Source organism: Silene latifolia, chromosome 11 (genome assembly GCF_048544455.1).
Source record: "Silene latifolia isolate original U9 population chromosome 11, ASM4854445v1, whole genome shotgun sequence".
NCBI classification, from domain to species: domain Eukaryota; kingdom Viridiplantae; phylum Streptophyta; class Magnoliopsida; order Caryophyllales; family Caryophyllaceae; genus Silene; species Silene latifolia.
In genome coordinates, this window is record NC_133536.1 from 34,051,168 (window position 1) to 34,076,051 (window position 24,884).

A 24,884-nucleotide genomic window follows, 5' to 3' on the forward strand; every position below is an offset into this window, starting at 1 on the left:
CTTCTCCGGTTGTGATCTTGAGAATGCGGCCTTGGCGATCGGTCCACTTGATGGTCTTCCTCCAGCCCTGGGTGGCTTTCTCCGGGTCAGTATCGGAGATCAAGGCGGTTGAATCAAACTGATTGTCTTTCAGGGCGATGTTGATAATGTCCTCATAGTCGAGGTGTTTGACGTTATCTTCCCCAAATAGGAGTGTGACAGCTTGTCCATCAAGGCATGGTGACGGCTTGGACTCAGTTGATGCAGCTTCGATGTTGTCGGGAATAAAGTAGCAGTCCTGGAAGACTTCCACTCCCGGGTATCTAGCCCTGGCTATAGAGTCATAGATTGGCTCTGGAAAGCCGTGGTAGAGATCAGACTCTCCCTCGGGGACAAAGTATCCGTTGAGAGTCAGGTGGTAGGGACGGAGGATAACCCCGTGCTTCTTGCGTTTTCGGACTAGGAGGTTCATCTCCTGGATATCTTCATTGGTAGGTTCGTACCCCAGCCCAAAGGGAATGTTGGGGACCTTAGCTTGTTTCAAGGGCGGAAATGGGTCCTTTAGTGGATTGAGCGGCAAACCCGGGAAGTAACCCTGACGCATTATGATACGGTTGACCGTAAGGTTGGTGAACGGGTCACACTCAGAGGTTGCAGGTTCATCAGTTATGGCAATCACGACTTGGAAACCCCACATTTCATTGTCGTCCTCCTCAATGGCTTGGGAGGCTACCCCTCTTCTCATAACTGCTTTGATTGGGGAAGCGGGAATCGTGATCATTTTCCCGTTGACGGGGACCTGATCTTTTGGTGGAGCATTGATGTGACCGCCTTGACGACGTGAATCCAGGGACGTCCCAGGAGCATGTTGAAGGATGCGTCGATGTCGACCACTTGAAAACTGGTTTGCCTTTCCAGTGGCCCGGTTGCGACGGTTAAAGTGACTAGCCCAGCGACCTTGCGACGAGTGCCGTCGTAGGCGCGTACTCCTTAATTCGTTGGTATTAAATCAGATTCCTTGATACCCAGCCTGTGGGCAGTTTTGAGAGGAATGACATTCACGGCGGAACCATCATCCACAAGGACCATTGGTATATTCTTTTGGAGGCATTGTACGGTGATGTACAAGGCCAGGTTGTGATTGGCTCCGAACAGGGCGATATCCTCGTCGGATAAGACGACCGGGTTACTCAGATCAGGGGCGTCTCTCGTCATGTGTGCCACTATTTCTTCTGGGGAAGAGGTGGAGGGCACGGTTAATTTTTCCAACGCCTGCAGTAGGGCCTGTCGGTGCTCAAAAGACGTTGCGATCAATTGCCAAATTGAGATTTCGGCCTTTGCTTTCTGGAGCTGTCTCAGGATTGAGTTCTCGGGAGCCTTTGGTTGAGTGTCCGCTTCCGGGACGATTTGGTCATTCGTTGTTGGAACGACCGCTGGGTTGCTCGGATTCTGATAGGGACGTCCGGACCGGGTGAGATGTCCGATTTCCTTCGTCCGCTTTTCCTTCCCTGGGATGACATAGACATCCTCAACATCATCCCGCCATATGCCGTTAATTTCAGGGTCTCGAGGATACCTTGGAGGGGTATTCCTCGGTGGGTAGTTCTTGTGGGGAATATTTTTGTGAGGGCGATTTTTATGGGGGTAGTTATTTTGAAGGTGTTTTTCGTGAGGTCTATGCCAGAATAGTCGCAGGAGCAATCCATCCTGGGGTGGGTAGTTTTGAATGTTCGGGGAAATCTCCCTCGGACGCGGTATGGGTGGATTGAAGATGAGTCGACGGTAGGCGTCGTCGAGTCGGGGGATTCTCTCAGAAAGGCTGGCAATGGCCTCCTCAACTTGCTGAAACATAGTGAGCATAGTGGCAGCGCTGAACACAAACACTCCGTCTGAAGGATCCTTTTCCAGAACATTCACTTCGTCGTTAATCGGCAAGATGAGATTAGAGCAGTCTAGGGTCGGCTCATCGTCAGAGATGGCGTGAATTCCCAGAGGATTCGTCTTGTTGTTTGGCTTAGTTGGTGGGGGTATAGGCAAATCTCCCTTCTCAATCATGTCTTGAATGAGGTGCTTGAAGCAATTTTCGGTATCATGTCCTTTCCCTCGATGATACTGGCAGTAGGCGTTGGGGTTCCAAAATCGGGACTTCTTGGCGTCGTCCGAGTCCGGGGTGGGCTCGATCGGTTGTAGCTTCCCTTGGTCCATGAGCCTTTTCAGGGCACTTGCATAAGTTGACCCTATGTTGGTGAACACTCACTGGGGGCGTTCAGTTTTCTTGGCATATGGTTCGACGAGGTTAACCTCATAATTCTTGTTTGTCTGACCGTAAGGGCAAGATCCGGTTGAGGTGGATCCTTGATAACCCCTGCCAGTGGTCTTTGCTAAGACGCCCTTTCGGAGGTCGTCCTCAATACGTGTCCCCAGAATCTGCAGATCTTGAAAAGTTTTGATATTTTGATACCTCAGTAGGTTGGCATAAACCGGGCGGAGGTTGTTGACAAATTTTTCCACCAGAGTTGATTCACTCGGCTTACTGACCAACTGAGTACTCACCCTCCTCCAACGGGTTAGGAACTCAGTGAATCCTTCCTTGTCGTTTTGGGTTAGCACCTCGAGAGTACGGGTGTTGGCCTGGATCTCGACATTGTCGGCATACTGTTTGGCAAATTCAACTGCGATCTCATCCCAGGTGGTAAGGTTTTTCGGGTCCAAGGAGTAGTACCACTAGCGAGGAATCGGCTCCAAAGAGGATGGGAAGATCCTGGTAAAAAGCTCATGTTTGACCCCCTTAATGGCCATGTAGTCTTTGAAAGCACGGATGTGGTTGAGTGGGTCCTCCACTCCCTTGAACTTAGGCACATCAGTCAGGGTGAAGTTGTCACGTAACTGGTCCCCAACAGGTTCGAACCTTCGGTTGTTTTCAAGATGGATGTTGTTACCTCGGGCTAGGAGCTGTTCTTCCAAAAGTTTCAGCCTCTTCTCAGTTTCTGTCAGAGGTGGGGTATTATGTTCCCCAATTTCCTTGTTCTCCAGGGCGTCGATACGGGTCTCGACGCGATCCAGGGTGACCTTAAGAGCGGTAAGCAGGCTGGCTAGCTGATCAGTTGTGACATCTCTGTTGTTATCATTGTTGTTGTGGTTGACAGACGAAGTTGAAGACGGGGCCATGGCTCTGAGGCAGAAAAACGGCTCACATTACAACTCAATCCGACACGGTTCCAAGACTGAACGCAGACAACACAGAGGACGAGACCAAGATCGACTCAACAACACGGGGTGACCGTGTGTGGTCCCTCGGTGCTGACTCGATTTATGACGTGACGGTGTTTGACCGAACCTTTGACACGAGTCCAATTATGATGGCGCGACGCCATTGGACGGGTCTCGTGGTGAGACGACTCATAAGTAAAGACCCATAAGTACGTTTGCTTTGACTCGATAGACACGAGGCGGAATTGGAATGGTGGACTGAAGTTTTCGAAAATAGAAATTTCCAAAAATATTCATTTGTTGCTTTAATGGGCGGCTTCCGAAGATAGAAATCTCCGCAAGTCGATCAGTTGAAAAGGGGTTGTCTTAAGTTTATTTGCAAAAGACGGTTTGAGTTTGAGTCGGCTCAGAAAACAGTGTGTTGCTTCCCAAGACGGTTTTGAAATTCAAAATTGTATGTTTTGAAAATCGGGTTTGAAATGTTTGAAAAGGTCTCGGGGACGGTGCATGGTCCTCGGGATCTCGAAAGTGTCTCGAGAAAAGGGTGTGTGCTTTCCTCGGGTTTTGAAAGAGCCATTGTCGGCGCGAAACGGGTTAAAATCCGTGTCTAGACGCGGCGATTATAACGGCGTAAAAAGGTGATTTGAAATGGTTATACAAAACCGGGTTTGAAAATCGTCATTATGACGGCTGATACGTGCATTTTATATAGTCTTTTTAGGCCTTTTTATGCACGTATTTCTATGCTATTATCGTAGTTTATGCTACGAAATGCCCCGAATATGCTACTTTGGTTTGTTTTGTCTTATTTGCAGGAATGAACCAGAAAGTAGTGAAATCAAGCCTTTTACCGTCCATTTAGCATGCATTTGGAGGAAGAGTGAATTTGGAGCAGGAATATAGCTATTTTGAGATGCGCAAAGAAGAAAGATAGCTAGGCGAGCAAAGGAAAAACTTCAAATTGCTAGTGCCTAATTTGACGAGTCATATATCAAGTTCTACAACTGATATTCAGGTGATTCTAATTGCAATGAAAGTTTGTCCTCTTAGCTTTCCAACGCCACCGGAATCGCCCTGTTTGCCCAAGTAACGAAGAAATGGCAGCCGTTTGAAGTTCAGTGCGCAAAGCAGGAAATTGTGCGCTGGAAAGTACTCGATCGAGTACAATTATGCTCGATCGAGTCCTTTTTCTACTCGATCGAGTAGTTGCATTTTAGGATGTACTCGATCGAGTAGATTTTCTACTCGATCGAGTGGTTTAAGCTTTAGTTTACTCAATCGAGTGGTTTTAAATCACTCGATCGAGTGGATTCTCTTATGGGCTTTGATCCCGTGACACTTTAGGTTTAATTTCGTATTAGCTTTAGTATAAATAAGAGATTAGCTTCGCTAATCAGAAAATCGGTCATTATTCGTGGACTGTTACTCATTCATTCACATATTACGACATTCGTTATGGCTTTCTTTCCTCTATTCTCTGGATCTTAAATCTCTGTAACTTCTCCTTCTTCTTCTCTTTTAATTTATGTTATTTCTTGCACCCTTAAATCTCTTTTCCTTTAATTCCTTTTCATGAATAGCTAATTTGCACGCTAGGATTAGGGAATCTATAGCATAGATGGACTAATTTGTTTTAGATCTGGAATTGGTATTAGTAGAATTGCCTCATAGTTGTTTTAATTGTTACATCTAGCGAATCGACCGGCCGGAGACTAGCTAGATAACTTGGGAATTTCTGACCTAGATCGAAACATTGGAAGGGAATAGACCTAATTATGAACAATAGACTACCCTAGTGGACCGAAAGGACCTAGAGTTATTTAGGCATTAGATTACTCTAATGAGGGCGAAAGTTAAGTTAGAAATAATCTAGGGCGAATAGAGACCGAAAGGAGATATTCACTGCCCTTCGATGAGTACCCAGACCGGACCTTAGCTATTTTAGACCGTCATAGCTGTAGTGACCCGAAATCCTAGTATATTTCTCTCTTATTACTCTGCTCTTATTTTCTCGTACTCTTTCTCTCTTTGCTTTAGATTAGTTTTAGATTAATTACAATCAATCAACCCCCGTTACTCATAGACTAAAATTAGACAGATAAATCTCATTTTGCCTCCCTGTGGAGATCGACCCTACTTACCGCTAGCTTCATTAGTTGTACTTAGGTTTATTTTTGATACTGCGACGACCGGTATCAAATTTTGGCACCGTTGCCGGGGAGGCAGCGCAGTTTTATCTGTTTTTTTAGTTTATTTCTTGTCTCAGGGAACTTCAGTTCCTTGAGACCGTTCTTATGTCTTCCGTTCTCAGATTTCCGCAGGATGAGAACGAAAGCTTTGGTGCTTATATAGACAGGTTGGAGGAGTTTCTCGAACCAAGACGAGGAATTCTTTCGGGACTCCAAATATGCCAGTCTATCATCAAAGGAATGAATGTCCCTACGCGAGCATACCTCGAGGCTAAAGGTAAGGGGGATTTTGATGGACTCCCCACAAAAGAGGTATTAGAATTTTTTGATTGGTTTGCTGCTGAAACAGTTAAACCCAATTTCTCTCTTCATGTTGACTCAGACGTGGGGATGGGTGAGACTTTAGAGACCAATCTAGAGGATGCCATAATTTTTTACGGAGACATAGAGTAGACTTCTAGCATGGTTGACAATCCATTCTATAGGGAAAATCTAGAACCCTTTTATGATTCTTTCACAGACAGTGAGGACGACTGGGAGGGTCTCTTTGAGAACTTCCCTACTGACGAGTCTAGCGCTAGGGGGAGTGAGGAGACAATTTTTGACTGTCTTGAGGTTAAATGGGATAGTTACGATGATATAGTAGATGAACCTATTATAGAGGACCCAATTGACCCAATTGCCTTTACCGCCCCTTGCATCTGGGATGAATACCCACCTTCCCCTTTAGCGGACTGCATTCCTCCGCCTCACCGTTTCTACCCGTCTGAGCATCTGAATTCTACTCGCGTTATTTTCGAGTCCAATGCTCCTGAGCTTTTTCCACTTGCGGTTAAGTCCAGCTTTTATATTCCGCCCTTAGCTGGAGGGAGGAATAATTTTGTGGATATTTTTAGGAGCTGTCATAGGAAATTTGTTAGACTTAAATGTTATTACATTTTAATTTCCTATGCTATCACTGTTTTATGGTGCTACTTACAGTTTTGTGTGGCACATGCGCAGTTATTTGATCGGTTGCTGCGCGCTTTGAGTTGTTTTGATTGTGCGCATTCTTTCCCGCTGCTGTTTTGTCGCTTGCTGATGCGACAAGGGCTCGATCGAGTTCTCTATCTACTCGATCGAGCGGTGAAGCTTCCCCTTCTACTCGATCGACTGGGATTTTCGTCGATCGAGCGCCCCGATTCCCTCCCATGTCTGGCTCGGCTTGGGGAGGTCTGTGGTACGCGCGTTCTTGTAAGTTTCTAACTCCCTCTCTTTAGTTTGCATTTCTTTTCCTTTACTTTGTACAATGGGGACATTGTACAGTTTGGTTAGGGGAGGTTATGCATCCATATTTGTGTCTGCATCTTGTTTTTATTGCATTTCTGTTATCACGTTTAATTTCAGTATGCATTGTTGTTTATTTTCATAAAAATCAAAAATCTCATAAAAATTGAAAATTTTCAAAAATTCAAAAAATATTCACGTTTATTTTTGCATATAGGTTGAGTCGAAACGGTAGATTTCCGTGATGATAATGCGCTATAACTTGTCATTTTACTTGAGCCTTGTACTTCTGTTGATAGTTATTAGCTTTGGCATACGCATAGTCTACGAGTTTCTATTCAAATATAGCTGACTGTTTAGACTTGACCTGATAAATTGGCAAACTACTTGATAAATTCTGAGTTTTAGAGCCTTATAACTGGTGACATTCATGACCAGTTCATTAGGAATTGAGAGTAGTACTCCTTGCATAGCATGTTCAACATTTTTGCACTTTTATGACATTCAATTTCTTGTCAAATGCACATATTCGGGATTGTGGTTGGTGTCACATGCAGGGAGGTGCTTGCAAATTTCCCCTTTTCCTTATATTTTTCACCCATTTAGCTCCACTTAAGCCAAATCTTGCCTTTTTGACCCATTAGCTACATCCCAAACTGAGCCTGCCTAGTCAAGCTAGTTAGTATGTCTTTTGTGGTACAATTTTCCGTCTGCAGTTTGGCCCGTATCTTTTGTATGGAGTTGGTGTAAATAGAGAAAGGAGGAAAGAAAAAAAAGGAATTGAAAATGAAAAAAACGTGGAAAGAAAAAGAAAAGAAAAAAAATGAAAAATGAAAAAAAAAAGAATACCACGTGTACAGTGATAGGAAAAGAAAGAATTGAAAAATAAGTTTGATTTGTTTGTTGAAATTCGTATAGACGGTATTAAAAAAGGGAAGTTTGTGGCCGTCTGACTCCTCCATTCTTATTCTATATTTTTGAGGAGATTGTGTTTGAGTTTAGCGAGTTGTGTGCCAATTGAAGGGCACTTGTACTTAGTTTTTCAGTCAGTTGAGATTCAGATGGTTTCATTATGGTCCTGTTAGGAACTAGCTTGACGCTTTTACCTCCACATTACCATAACATGTTTTGCATTTTCTCACCTGAACCTCACTATTCCCATACTATTTGTAAGCCCTCGGCTGTGACGGACATTATTGGTTGGAGTGTGTGCATTAGTACTTGAATTGTCTTTCATTTTTGTTGCATGCATGCTATGTGGGTCGCAGTTAGGTGAGTGACTGTCTTTCCTTCTCTCTTTTACATTTAACATTCACCCTTTGCTTCATGAGAGAATAGTGACCACGAGAGAGTCCGATTTTGTTTGTCTTGCAAGGTCGATAGGTTAGCTATATTTCTGAACAGCTCATATATAACTCGTTTGCGTATTGACTGCTTAGCTTTAACTGTTAGTTTTTGTTGCATTAAATTGGTTCAAGTACACAAGTTAAGCTAGCTCTGAGTTATCATTTCCGTTCCATTAGTTTGCATTTAGTTTACTCGAGGACGAGTAAAGGGTTGGTTTGGGGAGATTTGATACGTGCATTTTATATAGTCTTTTTAGGCCTTTTTATGCACGTATTTCTATGCTATTATCGTAGTTTATGCTACGAAATGCCCCGAATATGCTACTTTAGTTTGTTTTGTCTTATTTGCAGGAATGAACCAGAAAGTAGTGAAATCAAGCCTTTTACCGTCCGTTTAGCATACATTTGGAGGAAGAGTGAATTTGGAGCAGGAATATAGCTATTTTGAGATGCGCAAAGAAGAAAGATAGCTAGGCGAGCAAAGGAAGAACTTCAAATTGCTAGTGCCTACTTTGAAGAGCCATATCTCGAGTTCTACAACTGATATTCAGGTTATTCTAATTTGAGATGAAAGTTTGTCCTCTTAACTTTCCAACGCCACTGGAATCGCCCTGTTTGCCCAAGTAACGAAGAAATGGCAGCCGTTTGAAGTTCAGTGCACAAAGCAGGAAATTGTGCGCTGGAAAGTACTCGATCGAGCACAATTATGCTCGATCGAGTCCTTTTTCTACTCGATCGAGTAGTTGCATTTTAGGATTTACTCGATCGAGTAGATTTTCTACTCGATCGAGTGGTTTAAGCTTTAGTTTACTCGATCGAGTGGTTTTAAATCACTCGATCGAGTGGATTCTCTTATGGGCTTTGATCCCGTGACACTTTAGGTTTAATTTCGTATTAGCTTTAGTATAAATAAGAGATTAGCTTTGCTAATCAGAGGATCGGTCATTATTCGTGGACTGTTATTCATTCATTCACATATTAAGACATTCGTTATGGCTTTCTTTCCTCAATTCTCTGGATCTTAAATCTCTGTAACTTCTCCTTCTCCTTCTCTTTTAATTTATGTTATTTCTTGCACCCTTAAATCTCTTTTCCTTCAATTCCTTTTCATGAATAGCTAATTTGCACGCTAGGATTAGGGAATCTATAGCATAGATGGACTAATATGTTTTAGATCTGGAATTGGTATTAGTAGAATTGCCTCATAGTTGTTTTAATTGTTACATCTAGCGAATCGACCGGCCGGAGACTAGCTAGATAACTTGGGAATTTCTGACCTAGATCGAAACATTGGAAGGGAATAGACCTAATTATGAACAATAGACTACCCTAGTGGACCGAAAGAACCTAGAGTTATTTAGGCATTAGATTACTCTAATGAGGGCGAAAGTTAAGTTATAAGTAATCTAGGGCGAATAGAGACCGAAAGGAGATATTCACTGCCCTTCTTTGAGTACCCACACCGGACGTTAGCTATTTTAGACCGTCATAGCTGTAGTGACCCGAAATCCTAGTATCTTTCTCTCTTATTACTCTGCTCTTATTTTCTCGTACTCTTTCTCTCTTTGCTTTAGATTAGTTTTAGATTAATTACAATCAATCAACCCCCGTTACTCATTGATCGGAGCCATTTGGTGTTCACAATTAAACATATGTGGTCGTTGGTCAATGGTCGATACAAAACACAATTTATACTTCACAAACAACTCTACAATTAGTAAAGAGGCAAGTAAAGGTCGGATCCCAAGGGACGGGTATTGAAATGAAGATTCTAATGTAACTAGTGGTGTCTAGGGGGTGTCACAAATTGGGTTGATGTAGAAGGTTACTAAACTAAAATAACAATGAAAATAAACTAGCAAGGTAAATAAAATAAGGGGTGTAAACAATTGATTAAAAGCACTAGGGTGTCATGGGTTCATAGGGGAATCATGGGATATGATCATACAAACATGTTCTCAAATTATAAGCAAGCAATTATTGTTGTGATGGATCGAGTTGGGTTATATCTTACAATCCTAGGAAAGTTTGGGTCCCGGAGCCGAATCGATTAGATTGTACAACACCTACAAGTCGACTTAATCTTTCCTACTCAACACATGCATGGTCTAACAAGACTCGAGTTGGGTTATGTCTTACAAGTCAAGTTGAAAGGATAGAAGATGATAGTAAATGCAAGGATTCATAGGCTTAGCATTTCATCAAATATAACATGTGCATGTATTAAGATCAAAACAAGCAAGCAAATAAGATATGAAAGCATATTAATTTAAGCATGAATCATTCCCCATGTTGGTTTCCCCTAATCACCCACTAAATCCTAGCTAAGGGACTACTCACTCATTATCATATTGATCATGCTAGAAAGGTTGTCAATCATACTAACATAATGAAACATGATGAATAAATGAAAGTAATTAGCAATAATTAAAAAGGGATTAAGAGATTATACCTACTAATGATTCCAATAATAAAGATGCAAAGAATAATAGAAGAACTTGATGATTGATGGAAGGTTGTCAATCTCCCAATAAACCCAATAATCTTCTAATTACCCAAAATAAATGAAGAACAAGAGAGAAATTAAAGAACTAGAACTTGGATTAAAACTTGATTAATACTTGATTACAATATTGAAGAGAGATTTGATTGATATTAACTACTCTAAATATTGATAAGAAGAACATGCTCCTCTAATTAGACTAATGGGGTATTTATAGTGAAAATTAGGGAGGATGCATTAGGGTTAACTAAGGGCTAAACTAGTAATTACACTTTTTAAGTTGAGCAAGGAGACTCCGGTATTCTCCGAGAGAAGGGCTTCTCTTATTGTGGCTTGAAGAACGAAAACGTGCTGTACTGCAATCCGTGCGGATGGGAGTCGGGACGGCCGGATCTGGGCTGGAGAATCCGAGCGGATTCTTGGTCAAGACGCTCGGATTGGCGAGGTGGAATCCGAGCGGATTCCTTTGAGGGACGCTCGGATTGGCGAGGGCGGACGGACGGATTGTGCACAATCCGTTCGGATTGTCTGACAGCAGCTTTTCTTCTTCTTTTCTTCATGAATTCCTTGGGGATTTCCTTGGGGACTCAAGGATCCTTTCTCAACAATGCTCTTCTACTATGCTATGTACAAAGGCCTTCTAGTCTTGTCTCTCCTTGATGCTTGGTCATTGAATACGATCAATTTAGCCTTGTTTTGCCATGAAAATGCAAGATTCTTACTCCTTTCCTACCAAGGGATCAAAATCTCAAAGAATATGCAAAACAAAGAACTAAAGATAAGAAATGACCCAAATAGGCACTAAAAAGCAAGGAAACAATGGTAATTTGGGGGCTAAATATGCGCCAATTATGGTCACATCAAATATCCCCAAACCGAACCTTTGCTCGTCCCGAGTAAAGAGGTGACAAAGACTAGGACCAATACTAACCTAACCTAATAATAATAGCCGATATGAGACAATTAGCGGGTCTCACTCCGCCCCTTCAACTCACAACAAGACAACCATGAGGTAGGATGCCTTCTTGCAAGGCAAGGTGGGTCTTGCCAAAATGGCGACACATCCAAACATTAAGCACACAAAAACACATAATGGATGCATCTACAAAAAGAATAGCCACTTTCCTCATCTAAGTGGCGGAAATTATCTACAAGGGAAGCAATTCAAGGGTACACAATCCTTCATAGATGCAATTTGTTCAAACTACTAAGCCTAGAAGGATACCAATAAATCACCTCCAAAAGGTGTCAAGCTAGGGTACCTTTTTCCTCAATCGTTAAATGCTTTTGTCAAGAGTAGACTCCGTATGGTGTTAGAAACACTGGAGGATCGCGGAATTCCCCCTCTTGCCTAGACAAGAAGAAGGGTCGTCCCCTCTCTACCATGCACAAAAATGGATATGATGGATAAAGGGATCAATAGATATTCGAGTTTCATTTTGGGAGTTTGCTTTTGTTTTTGTTTTTCCCCCCAATTTCTTGTGGCATATAACATTTGAGAACACTTTCTTCCCATTTCTTTTTGATTTTTGGCTTTTCAATACTTGACAACTTTTTTGCATTTCTTTTTTTGAACATTTTCAAAGTCACCCTAATTAGTAACGAGGGTGCCTTGTATTTGAAGCTTAGGAGTTCTATTTTTGCTCCTCTTTTCATTTGATGCATTTTTTTTGCAAACTTTCTTTCATTTTTCATTTCATTGAACTCAAATTGATTTCTTTTTGTGCCCATTCCCTTTTGTTGACAAAAATGTGGTAGAACATGGATGAATGATAGAAGTATGCATGGTTTCAAGGGTCACCTTGGAATAAACGGTAGCCAAGGAGTTATCACACCACAAGGTACTCTTGACTCGGCCTTAAACCATGGGTCAAAGGATACTAGCATGACACATCCTAGGGTGTTTTACAAGCATTCTAACAAGCAAAGTTTTAAGAACAAAAAGCATCTACTAGGGCCTATATACACTTGTCAAGCTTCCCAAGTAGACGGTTTCGCAAAATTTTTCTAACATGCAAACTACATGCCATGATGCAACTAGCATATAAACATCCTAATGCAAATGATTCTACCAACTAATATGACATATATTCTAAATGCAATCCTAAGTTCACATTGTTTTACCGCATCAATCAAAATAAAGCCACATAGTCATTAACATAAAGAGGAAAAAGGAGATTGGAAAGATCATACCATGCGGTCTTCAATATCCTCATGTCTCGGATGTGGCGTAGTCGATCAAAGTGAACAAGGATAAAACAAACATAATATATACAAGACAATATATACAAAGGAAATGAACTTGTTTTTGGTTTTTCAATTTTTATGATTTTTATGATTTTTTTTTTTTGAAATTTTTCAATTTTTATGGTTTTTGAATAAAAGTTAAGTGTTAGAATTCCCATCCCCACACTAATATGGGCATTGTCCTCAATGGCCAAAATGATGGAAATTATGCAAAATGATGCATGATTTCTATACTAAATGCAATTCTACACTAAGCTATACTACATGATGCATGGTTTTTGTTATGACGGAGAGGATAATTTAGATTACCTCCCGTTGTGTATGCATTAACTTCCCCAAACCAAATAAGACACTATTGCTAATGTCAAAGTATGGGTATAGTTCATGCACACACTATGCTATGCATGAAATTAGATTGTCATTTTGGATTTTCAAAAATGGGAACAATAAAGAACACCTCAATGGAACCGAGGTGTGAGTCCTTTGATGTTGCTAGGACTAAACCAACAATGATCAAAATGAAATAAAATACAAAGAGATATAGACAAACCATGGGAGTGTAGGAGTCTCCAAGGCTAGTCTTCCATCATGCTATCATCATCACCACTTCCCTCATGAGAAGTGGTCACATTGCCACTTTCCTTGGCACTTTCTTCATTGCTTTCTTCATCATCATCTTCACCATCTCCTTCTTCATCTCCACTTGCTTCTTCCTCAATGTTATCATCAAATTCTTCACCATTTCCAACAACCTCATTGTCTTCCACCATGCCCCTAGATGCACCCGGAAATAAGGCTTCTTTATCCGCCCAACTAGGCAAAGGACAAGATGGATCAAGGAGTCCTTGCCTAGCTAGATGTAAGAGGGGAGGATATTGGGCCAAATAAGCATTCTTCCGATCTTCATAAGCTTGCTTGTGCATGGCTTGCATAAGAAGAGTTACATAGTCTTTCCCAATTTCAATTCCTTGCGGTTTGAACTCTTCATATTCAAAGGGGTAAGGCGGTATAACAATGGAAGAGGAGGGAGTTTCATGATCACCCTTTTGTTGTTGAATGATGTACTCGGCTTCCTTGGATAGGGGAAGTAAATAGTTGGTCCGGTGGACACTAAGACGGCAAATCTTTGCGGGTAAAGTGAATGATCGAGCCTCACTAGTAAGCCACCCAAATTTGGTGTCAAGGGGATTGTGAGCAACCCACTTAAACTTGTTTATCATGGTGGACATATCAATAAGATGGCCACCTTCCTTTGCCTTGTACTTGCTATCCTTATTGAAATTAGGATCAAAGTGCTTGGCTAGGACCGTGACAAGGCCGCCATTAACAATAACGGTTTGACCTTTCTTCCCACTATCTACATGGAGCCATCTATCAACCAATAGCCTCAAAGAATTGTAAGGCTTGGTATGAATTCTTCCAATATTCAAAGTTGATTCAAGGAGAATAAAGTCGAGTCCCGTGAAATGATTGGTGTCTTTCCTAGCAATTATGGTATTTCCCACAACTTTGTGCCATACTCTTATGCCCGGATGATGGACCAAAAGAGAACGACAAGCATGAAAATCTTCAAATTTCTTCCCGGAGATTGCCTCCCAAAGAGGCTCGGGGTCATACTTCCCATATTGCTTATAATATTTATGTTCATCGCTAAGACCCAAAATTTTACCCAATTCCGGAAAGGTAATGCGTCTACTAGTGTTAGCTAGACGAAACTCAATATTTTCCCTATTCTCAACTTTTGTCACTTTTAAAGAACTTAAGAATTCCAAGACAAGGGAGGGGTATGTTACTTCCTTCATTTCAAACAATTTCTTCAAACCCATGGCATTGAAAAAGACTCTTGTTTGTTCAAGAACACCTAACTTCTCTAAAGCATCTTGACATATGAATTTGGTGGATTGGATTTGTTTCATAGCAAACTTGACAAATGTATTTCTATGGGTATCGGAGATGAAAGTTACCTCCGGATAATGCAAGAGTTGATCGATTACCGGAGTAGAAGGTGATGCTTCCATAGAAATTTGTTGTTGTTGTGGTTGCACTTCCAAGCTTGGTGTTGCTACCACCATTGCCAAAGCTTTCTTTGTTTGTAGAGCTTTTTGCCTTTGAGAGAGAGCCTTTGCTTTTGGTGCCTTTGTTGCCTTTGTTGCTCCCTTTGTTCTTGCCATTTGATGAGCTAACCAAGTAAAGAGTCAAAAATCTTCAATTTGTAGTATGCCCAAATCGATTTGAAGGTGAAAGGCTTTGCCTTTATGAGAACAAAAATCGACTCAAAGGTGAAGATTTTGTGCTTGGTTTTGATTGTTGATGAAGATGGAGTGATTAATTTGTTGTTTGAAGGATGGTTTGATTTGATTTTGGTGAGTTTTGTTGAGGGTTTTTGTTTTTGAGATGGAGAGGATGAGGGTTTTGATGTTGAGGGTAGTGTTTATGAATGAATGAATGAATGAATGAAGGTGGGATGGGTATTTAAAGAGCTCGACAATTTCAAAACGCAGGGGCAATCCGTGCGGATTGGGCGCAATCCGTGCGGATTCTACAGCTTCAAAATTTCAAAATCCCGCCTAGAGACGGGCGGATTCTAGGAAATCCGCTCGGATTCTTCTGGATGGGACGGGCGGATTTCTCGCAGGACGGACGGATTTCTATCCAGAGATTTTTCCTTGTTTTTTTTTCAGCTTCAAGACGGGCGTCTTTGTCAAAAGACGGACGGATTCTGTGAGACGGGCGTCTTTCCAGGAATCCGCTCGGATTCTTCGACAGACAAGAAATTTGTAATTTCAGCACAGCCCAAGACGGGCGTCTTCTCAGCAGGACGCTCGGATCTTCTTCAGACGGGCGGATTCTCAGGAATCCGCTCGGATTCTTGTCCTTTGTACCCGGATTCACTTCATTCGTGCACAATGCATTTCCCTTATCATTCTTTCTTTCTTTCTTTCAAATCTTGTGTTCTTCATTGTGGGGGCACTACTAAGGCATGAATAGCCTAGGCAATTGCCATCCCCACACTAAGGTGAAGCACTACACATCAATTTAAAATTGTTAATCCCTCCCTCACTTCTCTCTTTTCATGACAATTATTTTGATCAAAGTAAATAAAATCCAAAAATGACAAAAATGCAATACAAAAATTTAAAAGTAGGTTAGGGAGTTAGAAATATTTACAAGTGGTGGTTTAGGGAGGACTCCACCAAACTCTCATTCTTGATGAGATGTCAAGGGGGCATGTTCAAGGTGTTGTTGATGTTGCTTAACACCTTGAAAAAGTAATCAAAAGCTTGTTCATTGTTGTGGTAGAGGTCCTCAATAGACCGTGGCCCTTGTTGTTGATCATGATCGATGGCATGCCCAATGTAGGGATTAAAGATCCCTTCAAATTCGTCGTCCCAAAGACCACAAACTTCATTGAGTTGATCATTGAAAATCTCTTGCTTAGATGGAGACACCTCTCCCAATTTCTTCTCTTGGCCAATGAGGCCATCATCTTCTTCCTTGGTTGATTTTGATGAGCTTTGCAAGCTCTCCTTGTCACAATTCACTTGCTCTTTGAATGGAGCATCTTCAATTTTCTTCCTCCATTGGAGTTCCGATTTCTTCCTTTCATCTTTTCGGCTATAATGATCAATCATGAAACATGGTTCATGCAAACGAGGAGCTCTCATGGTCTTGTCAAGATTAAAAGTTATGCTTTCATCTCCCACTTCTAGAGTGAGCTCTCCATGTTTCACATCAATCACCGCACCCGCGGTGTGTAGGAAAGGTCTTCCTAAGATGATTGGAATGTTGGAATCTTTCTCCATATCAACAATGACAAAGTACACCGGGATGAAAAACTTCCCAATTCGCACGGGGACATCTTCCCATATCCCTAATGGTGTCTTCGTCGATCTATCGGCCATTTGAAGAGTGATATTGGTGCATTTAAGCTCTCCCATTCCCAACCTTTTACTTACCGAGTACGGCATGACACTCACACTAGCCCCTAGATCACATAAGGCTTTGTTGATCGTCGTGTCGCCAATGGTACACGGTATTGAGAAGCATCCCGGATCCTTTAACTTTGGAGGTGAACTCCCTTGAAGTATTGCACTACTCACCTTAGTGAAGGCGATAGTCTCAAGTTTCCGGATCGACTTCTTCTTTGTGAGGATATCTTTCATGTACTTTGCATAGGCCGGAACGTGATTGATTAATTCCGTGAAAGGAATTGAGACTTCTAAATTCTTCACAATTTCCATGAACTTTCCAAGTTGATCATCAAATTTGGGCTTGGCTTGACGACTTGGAAAAGGAAGTCTAACCACAATGGGCTCCTTCTCTTTGGCTTTGTCTTCATTTTTCTTTGAACTTTCTTCTTTCGATGATTCCCCTTCTTTGGGACCTTGCACTACAACTTCATTCTCACTAGCTCTCACAACTTCATTCTCAACTTGCTCCTTCGGTGCTTCATATCTTGTACCACTTCTCAAGTGAATGGCACTAACCATTTCATGTCTAGGGGGATTACCTTGAGGTGGTAATTGCCCCTTTTGTCTTTGTGAGTTTGAAGATGCTAGTTGGGTCAATTGTGTTTCCAACATCTTGGTGTGAGCTAGAATGTTGTTGATGGTGGTGTCTTTTGCTTGGCTATCCTTTTGCATTTGGGTGAAAAATTCTTGTTGATTCTTTTGCATTTGGAGGACCGCTTTTTGGACATCAAAACCTTGGTCATTTTGGTGATTGTATGGATTTTGATTTTGGTAACTTTGGTTTTGATTGAAAAAGGGTCTTTGATTTTGATTTCTCATGGGTGGTGAAGTGTATGTTGTTTGAGGGTTTTGAACATTTTGGCTCTTGTATGAGAGATTTGGATGGAACTTGGTGTTTTCATTGTAAAAATTTGAATAAGGGGTACCGCTTTTGTAAGCTTGGAAAGCATTAACTTGTTCGGTTGTTCCCCTACATTCACTTGAGTCATGACCCAAGGTTCCACAATTCTCACATATCCCGCTTGGGATTGATGAGGATGCCGTCATGGCATTGACATGATGCTTTGATGATTTTGAGTTTTCCTCAAGCCTAGCAATAGCTTGTTCAAACTTCAAGTTGATTGTGTCAATGTGAGCACTAAGTTGAGCACCCAATTGAGTAACGGTGTCCACTTCATACTTTCCTCCTCTAGTAGCCTTGCGAGGTCTACTATATTGTGAATTATGGACCGCCATTTCCTCAATCTTGTTCCATGTTTGATTGTCATCAACTTCGGTGAACATTCCATTTGATCCCATATTGAGAATGTTCCTTGAATCTTCATATAAACCATTCTAAAATTGTTGCACTAAAAACCATTCGCTAAGTCCATGGTGAGGACATGAGCAACAAATACCTTTGAACCGCTCCCAAGCTTCATACAAAGATTCTTCATCCCTTTGCTTAAAACCCGTGATTTGAGCTCTTAGCATGTTAGTCTTTTCCGGTGGGTAGAATTTTTTGTAGAAAGCTAGAGCTAACTTCTTCCAAGAATCTATTCCAAGGGTGGCCTTATCAAGGCCCTTCAACCATTGCTTTGCGGTGCCGATTAACGAAAAAGGAAATAAGACCCATCTTATTTGGTCTTGAGTCACGCCCGTTTGAGAGATAGCTTCACAATAATCACAAAAGGTTTCCATATGAGAATGAGGGTCCTCACTAGGCATTCCCCCGAATTGGCTCCTCTCAACTAGTTGCATGAAGGCGGACTTGGCAATAAAATTACCGGTGAGATGTTGCGGTGTAGGAGTACCATTTGGTAAATCCTCCTCGGTGGGTATAGAGTGTGACGAGAATTTAGGCATTGTAGGTGGATTTTGTGTGGTATTGTTAAATGGGTTCTCTTCTCCTTCTATTGCGAAAGGATTGACAAACTCACTAGTGGGTTGAACAACTTCACCAACACCTCCCAAATTCCTCCTAACAAGTCTCCTATTATTCGTCAAGGTTCTTTCGATTTCACGGTCAAAAGGTAACAAATCTCTTTGTAACCTTCTAGACATGCAAAATATCAAACAACTAGAAAACAATTAGAACAAACCTTGAGGAGTTTTACTTCCCCAAGGTGAAAAAGACACAACTAATAACAATAAAATAAATCTTAAATCAATTAAACACCGTCCCCGGCAACGGCGCCATTTTTGATCGGAGCCATTTGGTGTTCACAATTAAACATATGTGGTCGTTGGTCAATGGTCGATACAAAACACAATTTATACTTCACAAACAACTCTACAATTAGTAAAGAGGCAAGTAAAGGTCGGATCCCAAGGGACGGGTATTGAAATGAAGATTCTAATGTAACTAGTGGTGTCTAGGGGGTGTCACAAATTGGGTTGATGTAGAAGGTTACTAAACTAAAATAACAATGAAAATAAACTAGCAAGGTAAATAAAATAAGGGGTGTAAACAATTGATTAAAAGCACTAGGGTGTCATGGGTTCATAGGGGAATCATGGGATATGATCATACAAACATGTTCTCAAATTATAAGCAAGCAATTATTGTTGTGATGGATCGAGTTGGGTTATATCTTACAATCCTAGGAAAGTTTGGGTCCCGGAGCCGAATCGATTAGATTGTACAACACCTACAAGTCGACTTAATCTTTCCTACTCAACACATGCATGGTCTAACAAGACTCGAGTTGGGTTATGTCTTACAAGTCAAGTTGAAAGGATAGAAGATGATAGTAAATGCAAGGATTCATAGGCTTAGCATTTCATCAAATATAACATGTGCATGTATTAAGATCAAAACAAGCAAGCAAATAAGATATGAAAGCATATTAATTTAAGCATGAATCATTCCCCATGTTGGTTTCCCCTAATCACCCACTAAACCCTAGCTAAGAGACTACTCACTCATTATCATATTGATCATGCTAGAAAGGTTGTCAATCATACTAACATAATGAAACATGATGAATAAATGAAAGTAATTAGCAATAATTAAAAAGGGATTAAGAGATTATACCTACTAATGATTCCAATAATAAAGATGCAAAGAATAATAGAAGAACTTGATGATTGATGGAAGGTTGTCAATCTCCCAATAAACCCAATAATCTTCTAATTACCCAAAATAAATGAAGAACAAGAGAGAAATTAAAGAACTAGAACTTGGATTAAAACTTGATTAATACTTGATTACAATATTGAAGAGAGATTTGATTGATATTAACTACTCTAAATATTGATAAGAAGAACATGCTCCTCTAATTAGACTAATGGGGTATTTATAGTGAAAATTAGGGAGGATGCATTAGGGTTAACTAAGGGCTAAACTAGTAATTACACTTTTTAAGTTGAGCAAGGAGACTCCGGTATTCTCCGAGAGAAGGGCTTCTCTTATCGTGGCTTGAAGAACGAAAACGTCTTTGCATCGCAATCCGTGCGGATGGGAGTCGGGACGGCCGGATCTGGGCTGGAGAATCCGAGCGGATTCTTGGTCAAGACGCTCGGATTGGCGAGGTGGAATCCGAGCGGATTCCTTTGAGGGACGCTCGGATTGGCGAGGGCGGACGGACGGATTGTGCACAATCCGTTCGGATTGTCTGACAGCAGCTTTTCTTCTTCTTTTCTTCATGAATTCCTTGGGGATTTCCTTGGGGACTCAAGGATCCTTTCTCAACAATGCTCTTCTACTATGCTATGTACAAAGGCCTTCTAGTCTTGTCTCTCCTTGATGCTTGGTCATTGAATACGATCAATTTAGCCTTGTTTTGCCATGAAAATGCAAGATTCTTACTCCTTTCCTACCAAGGGATCAAAATCTCAAAGAATATGCAAAACAAAGAACTAAAGATAAGAAATGACCCAAATAGGCACTAAAAAGCATGGAAACAATGGTAATTTGGGGGCTAAATATGCGCCAATTATGGTCACATCACTCATAGACTAAAATTAGACAGATAAATCTCATTTTGCCTCCCTGCGGAGATCGACCCTACTTACCGCTAGCTTCTGTTAGTTGTACTTAGGTTTATTTTTGATACTGCGACGACTGGTATCAACGGCCTAGAAAGGCGTGTTGAAATGGTTATACAAAAGCGGGTTTGAAAATCGTCATTACGACGGCCTAGAAAGGCGTGTTGAAATGGTTATACAAAACCGAGTTTGAAAATCGTCATTACGACGGCCTAGAAAGGCGTGTTGAAATGGTTATACAAAACCGGGTTTGAAAATCGTCATTACGACGGCCTAGAAAGGCGTTTTGAAATAGTTATACAAAACCGAGTTTGAAAATCGTCATTACGACGGTCTAGAAAGGCGTGTTGAAATGGTATACAAAACCGAGTTTGAAAATCGTCATTACGACGGCCTAGAAAGGCGTGCATCGGTCGGCGAAAGACCGAGGTTTGAAATGGCCATTATAACGGCGCAAAAAAGTCTTTTGAAAGTTTAAAATGACACGGAAGGACTTATGATCAAGTAGCACAGAAGCACTCACAGTTTCAATATATTATGCATTATGCTGACACGGGTTTTGGTTTAAAAGGGTGGGTTACACACCAAGCAATCAAACCCCGATTTGCGAGAGGGATACCAATCCAAACAAAATGTGTAAGGAGGGTGCCCTAGCCTCGTGCTCGAAAGTGATGAAAGCTCTATGACGAAACAGAAATGTGTAACGTCAATGGTATGCTTGACTCAATCGGGATTCGAAACGCGGGGATGAGAAAACTCACGCCGACGAAACGAGCCAATTGGTCGAAAGGGGTTAGGTTGTGGGCCCGGACAAGGAACCCGACCGTGACCGTAATATCATTCAATGCATTCCAACCAAGACCTCGTTCGAGTCTCACCATCTAGGGATCACAAAGACGTAAGTGTCCTAGTTTTCCACAGTGGAGTCGCCAATCTGTGGTCATGGGCCACGTCTCGGTCTACGTATTCGGGCCGCCTACCCGTCTGTAGTCGCAGGCCACCTGCAAGCCCAGTCGATCTGTGGACATGCAGCGGTCTTTTGAAAGCCACGCTCGGCGGCGTAAAGTTGCTTTCGACCGGATCGTTTTAGATCGGTCGGTTTCGTCTCGGTAAGGGTCTCAAAACGATTAGAGATGTTCGGAGTCGCGACCAAGCATTTGTGGGATGCCTGGAACCCGTTCGAATTCCACTTTATACCTCGGTCAAATCGAAGCACAAAGCAGCGTTTTGACATAGGTACTAAATATAAGGAAGTCGTCCCTCTTTAGCATCCTATCTCTAGAATGACTCTCGTACGCCCTGGATAAGGTCGTCCACTATCCAAAGTTTCTGAGTAAGAGGTGAAGGTACGTATTGGGAAGCCCTTTAATCAGACACCCAATCCCGCCCGCGTTTAGCGGCCTCTACTGATCGATCTTGGTTGGTTAAATGCAAAGGTTGATAAAACGGTTTAAATGCATGAATGCGCATCCAATGATTTAAACCTAACATGTGAGAGCTTTCTAAGTCGGTTGATTTAATCCAAATATCAAGTATAAGATGTCGAGTTGGATTAATGGTTGATTTGCATGCAAGACGGAAATTAAACATCCATTTACCGTATTAGGTTTAGGGTGCATAACATGATCCATTTGTCTTAATAAGGCATTTTGCAAATATGGTTTGAATAGTCATCTGATCCGTCCTATATCCGGGTTAACCGGAGTCGGGATCGTCCTAGACTAGTGCTGGAAGGGAACATGCCCTGTACCAGACGGCTATAAGAGGCGCGAGCCAGCCGGCGGTGTAAGAGGCCTCCCTCTGGTTTTGAAAATGAAAAAGGGGAGCCTGTTTGAGGCGCGGGTTAGCCAACGGTTGTATGCCGTGTTCTGACTATTTAGAAAACGTTATAAAACGTGTTGAAAATGGGTATTTGAACCCGGTTTGATTTGAAGGGGTCGTTTAGACCGCATTTGTTGATTTGAAGAACTAGACTCGAATAATCATCATTGTTTTGATAATATTCGGTGTCGGGTTCGATTTGAGAAACTTGACATGAATAGTTTTGAAAAGTGATTATGGACTAATTGTTTTAAGTCCATTTGAATGTAATTAGTCGATACTCATCATCGTACCCGGGTTAAAGTCCGGCATGGTATGTAGAACCAAGGATGATTTTGTGTTGGTGACTAATGTGTTTGTTTGAAAATGTAAATAAATGAAATAAAAGGTTTTAAAATACCTTTTAAATGTCATTAACCAAATATTATCACCGAAACACGGATTTAACCGTCATGGTATGAGGAACCAAGGGTGAAAAATGCTTTATGGTTAAAACATGTGAAATGAAACAAAAGGGTTTCGAAAATACTTGAAATGGTAAAAACCGATTACAAATATGAAAAATGGATTAAGGGAAATGACGAGAACAAACACGGTTGACCTCTAGTCTGAGTACCCCATTTAGGCGCGAGCCATTTGGCGACCTAAGGGGCTTTTGCCTCAGACCAAACATCAGTTTTGGCTCGTTTATTCCATGTTTTGGTTCATGTTATGCATGTTTTAGCATGTTAAAGTCATGAAACTAATGAAAACATAATAAAAGAGGATTTTTACACCCTCATACTTACATGTTTGGTTATGGCGAGTGACCGACGTAAGTGTAACAACTCGTTTGATCGGAAAAACTCGGTTTAAAACCGTTTTGGTAAGTAAAAAGAGTGTTTTAATGTTTAGTGATGGTGTAGTGGTCAAAGTGGTTGAACAAGTGATTTAATGCACGATGACGGTACCAAACAATGTGTAAGGCTCGTGTTTACGATCGGTAGGTCGTAAATACGCGTCGGATTGTGCCTTAAGAAGTCGAGTCGAGAATTTTAAGGGAGAAAAGAGGGGGCGGACACTCGCGTAAGTCTCAAATGGGTGGCATTTGAGGGGTATTTATAGGAGAATGAGTGGTTGTGTGAGTTTTGAGCGACGTGGCCACCTGGGCTGCTCAAAGAGGCGCGAGCCACGTCGCGGCACTTCGAGTTGTGTTGTCACTATCACAACAAACGCAATCATGATTTGTTCTATCCTAGGTTTTGTAGTCACATGTTTGGTACTTGACCACCATGAATCCGGGAAAACTTAAGGTAGAAGGCTTGAGATATTTTATGTTTTTGTGTTTGACTCGGTTTGACTCATTGTTGGAGTCGGGATTTGAATTTTCGAGTCGGTTTTTGGTCCGGTGTCGGTTTTGACTCTAGTTAGTGTCATCGCGACCCCGTCGTCGTGCATTAAACACTCCAGGTATTTTTGAAATGTTTTGAAATGTTTTGTTTTCGAAATCGTTTTAAGTTTTCCGACGTAAAGTTGTACACAAACTGTCGATCAAACGCTGCGATCCCAAAACATGTTGTAGTCCGATAATCATCGGGTGTTTGTTGGAGTCTCAGCAGATACTGGGTATCTACAGCCGCGTGTTTAGTATATGTCGCGATTTTATGACGTTTCATAAATCGGTTATTAAAAGGTAACTCATACACTTGTGTCTACCCCTTGGTTGTCATCTAGGTGTCATTACGGTCGTTTTGACAGTAATTAGAGTACATTTGGAGTTCGGGTCAAAAATCGTCTTCATTTCCTAAAACCGTCAAATCCCGAGTCAAAGCAATGTGCTTGTCTACCTAAGGTTAGGATGTCATAAAATTTTATGAGTATATCTCATTTTGAGTCCCATGTCACTTATTTGGACTAAACTTAAAGTTTACATTACAAAATGTGCATTTCATTTAGCTAAAATGACAACCCGACATTTAGACCAGTTTTACGAGGTGATAACGACTTTTTTGGGTCAGGCCTATTTCACAGAAAGTTCTAGATCTTTCTCTTAGCTTTCCAACGCCACCAAAATCACCTTATCCCGATTCTTTTAGAGAAAGTTATGCATAAAATACGCCATGATCTTTCTCGCGCAGAAGAACCCTACCCGAGAAAGGACGCAGTAAGAGCTGCGCCTCTTCCAAGGGCCGCAGCACCTGCTGCGCCGAAAAGGCTTTCTTTTTGTCCAAGTTTACGTGTTCAGTTATTTCTGGACCTTTCTTTCCTATTCTTTTCCAAATTCTACTCTTACCATAATTCCTCAGTGTGTTTAGTATAAATAGAGGCCTTTGCCTCACATATTTTTCACGCGAGTGTCCGCCCTTCTCTTCTCTCTTTGCATTCTAGACCTTGCTCTAAGCTT

The 24,884-nt window shown here is 41.5% G+C and overlaps 1 non-coding gene across 1 annotated transcript; it reads left to right on the forward strand.

Moving 5' to 3' along the window:
• Nucleotides 1–18,077: 18,077 nt before the first annotated feature.
• LOC141616356 (small nucleolar RNA R71) lies at nucleotides 18,078–18,184 on the forward strand. Its single transcript, XR_012530709.1, has one exon. It is a non-coding gene; the product is annotated as a small nucleolar RNA R71 (small nucleolar RNA).
• Nucleotides 18,185–24,884: the final 6,700 nt, after the last annotated feature.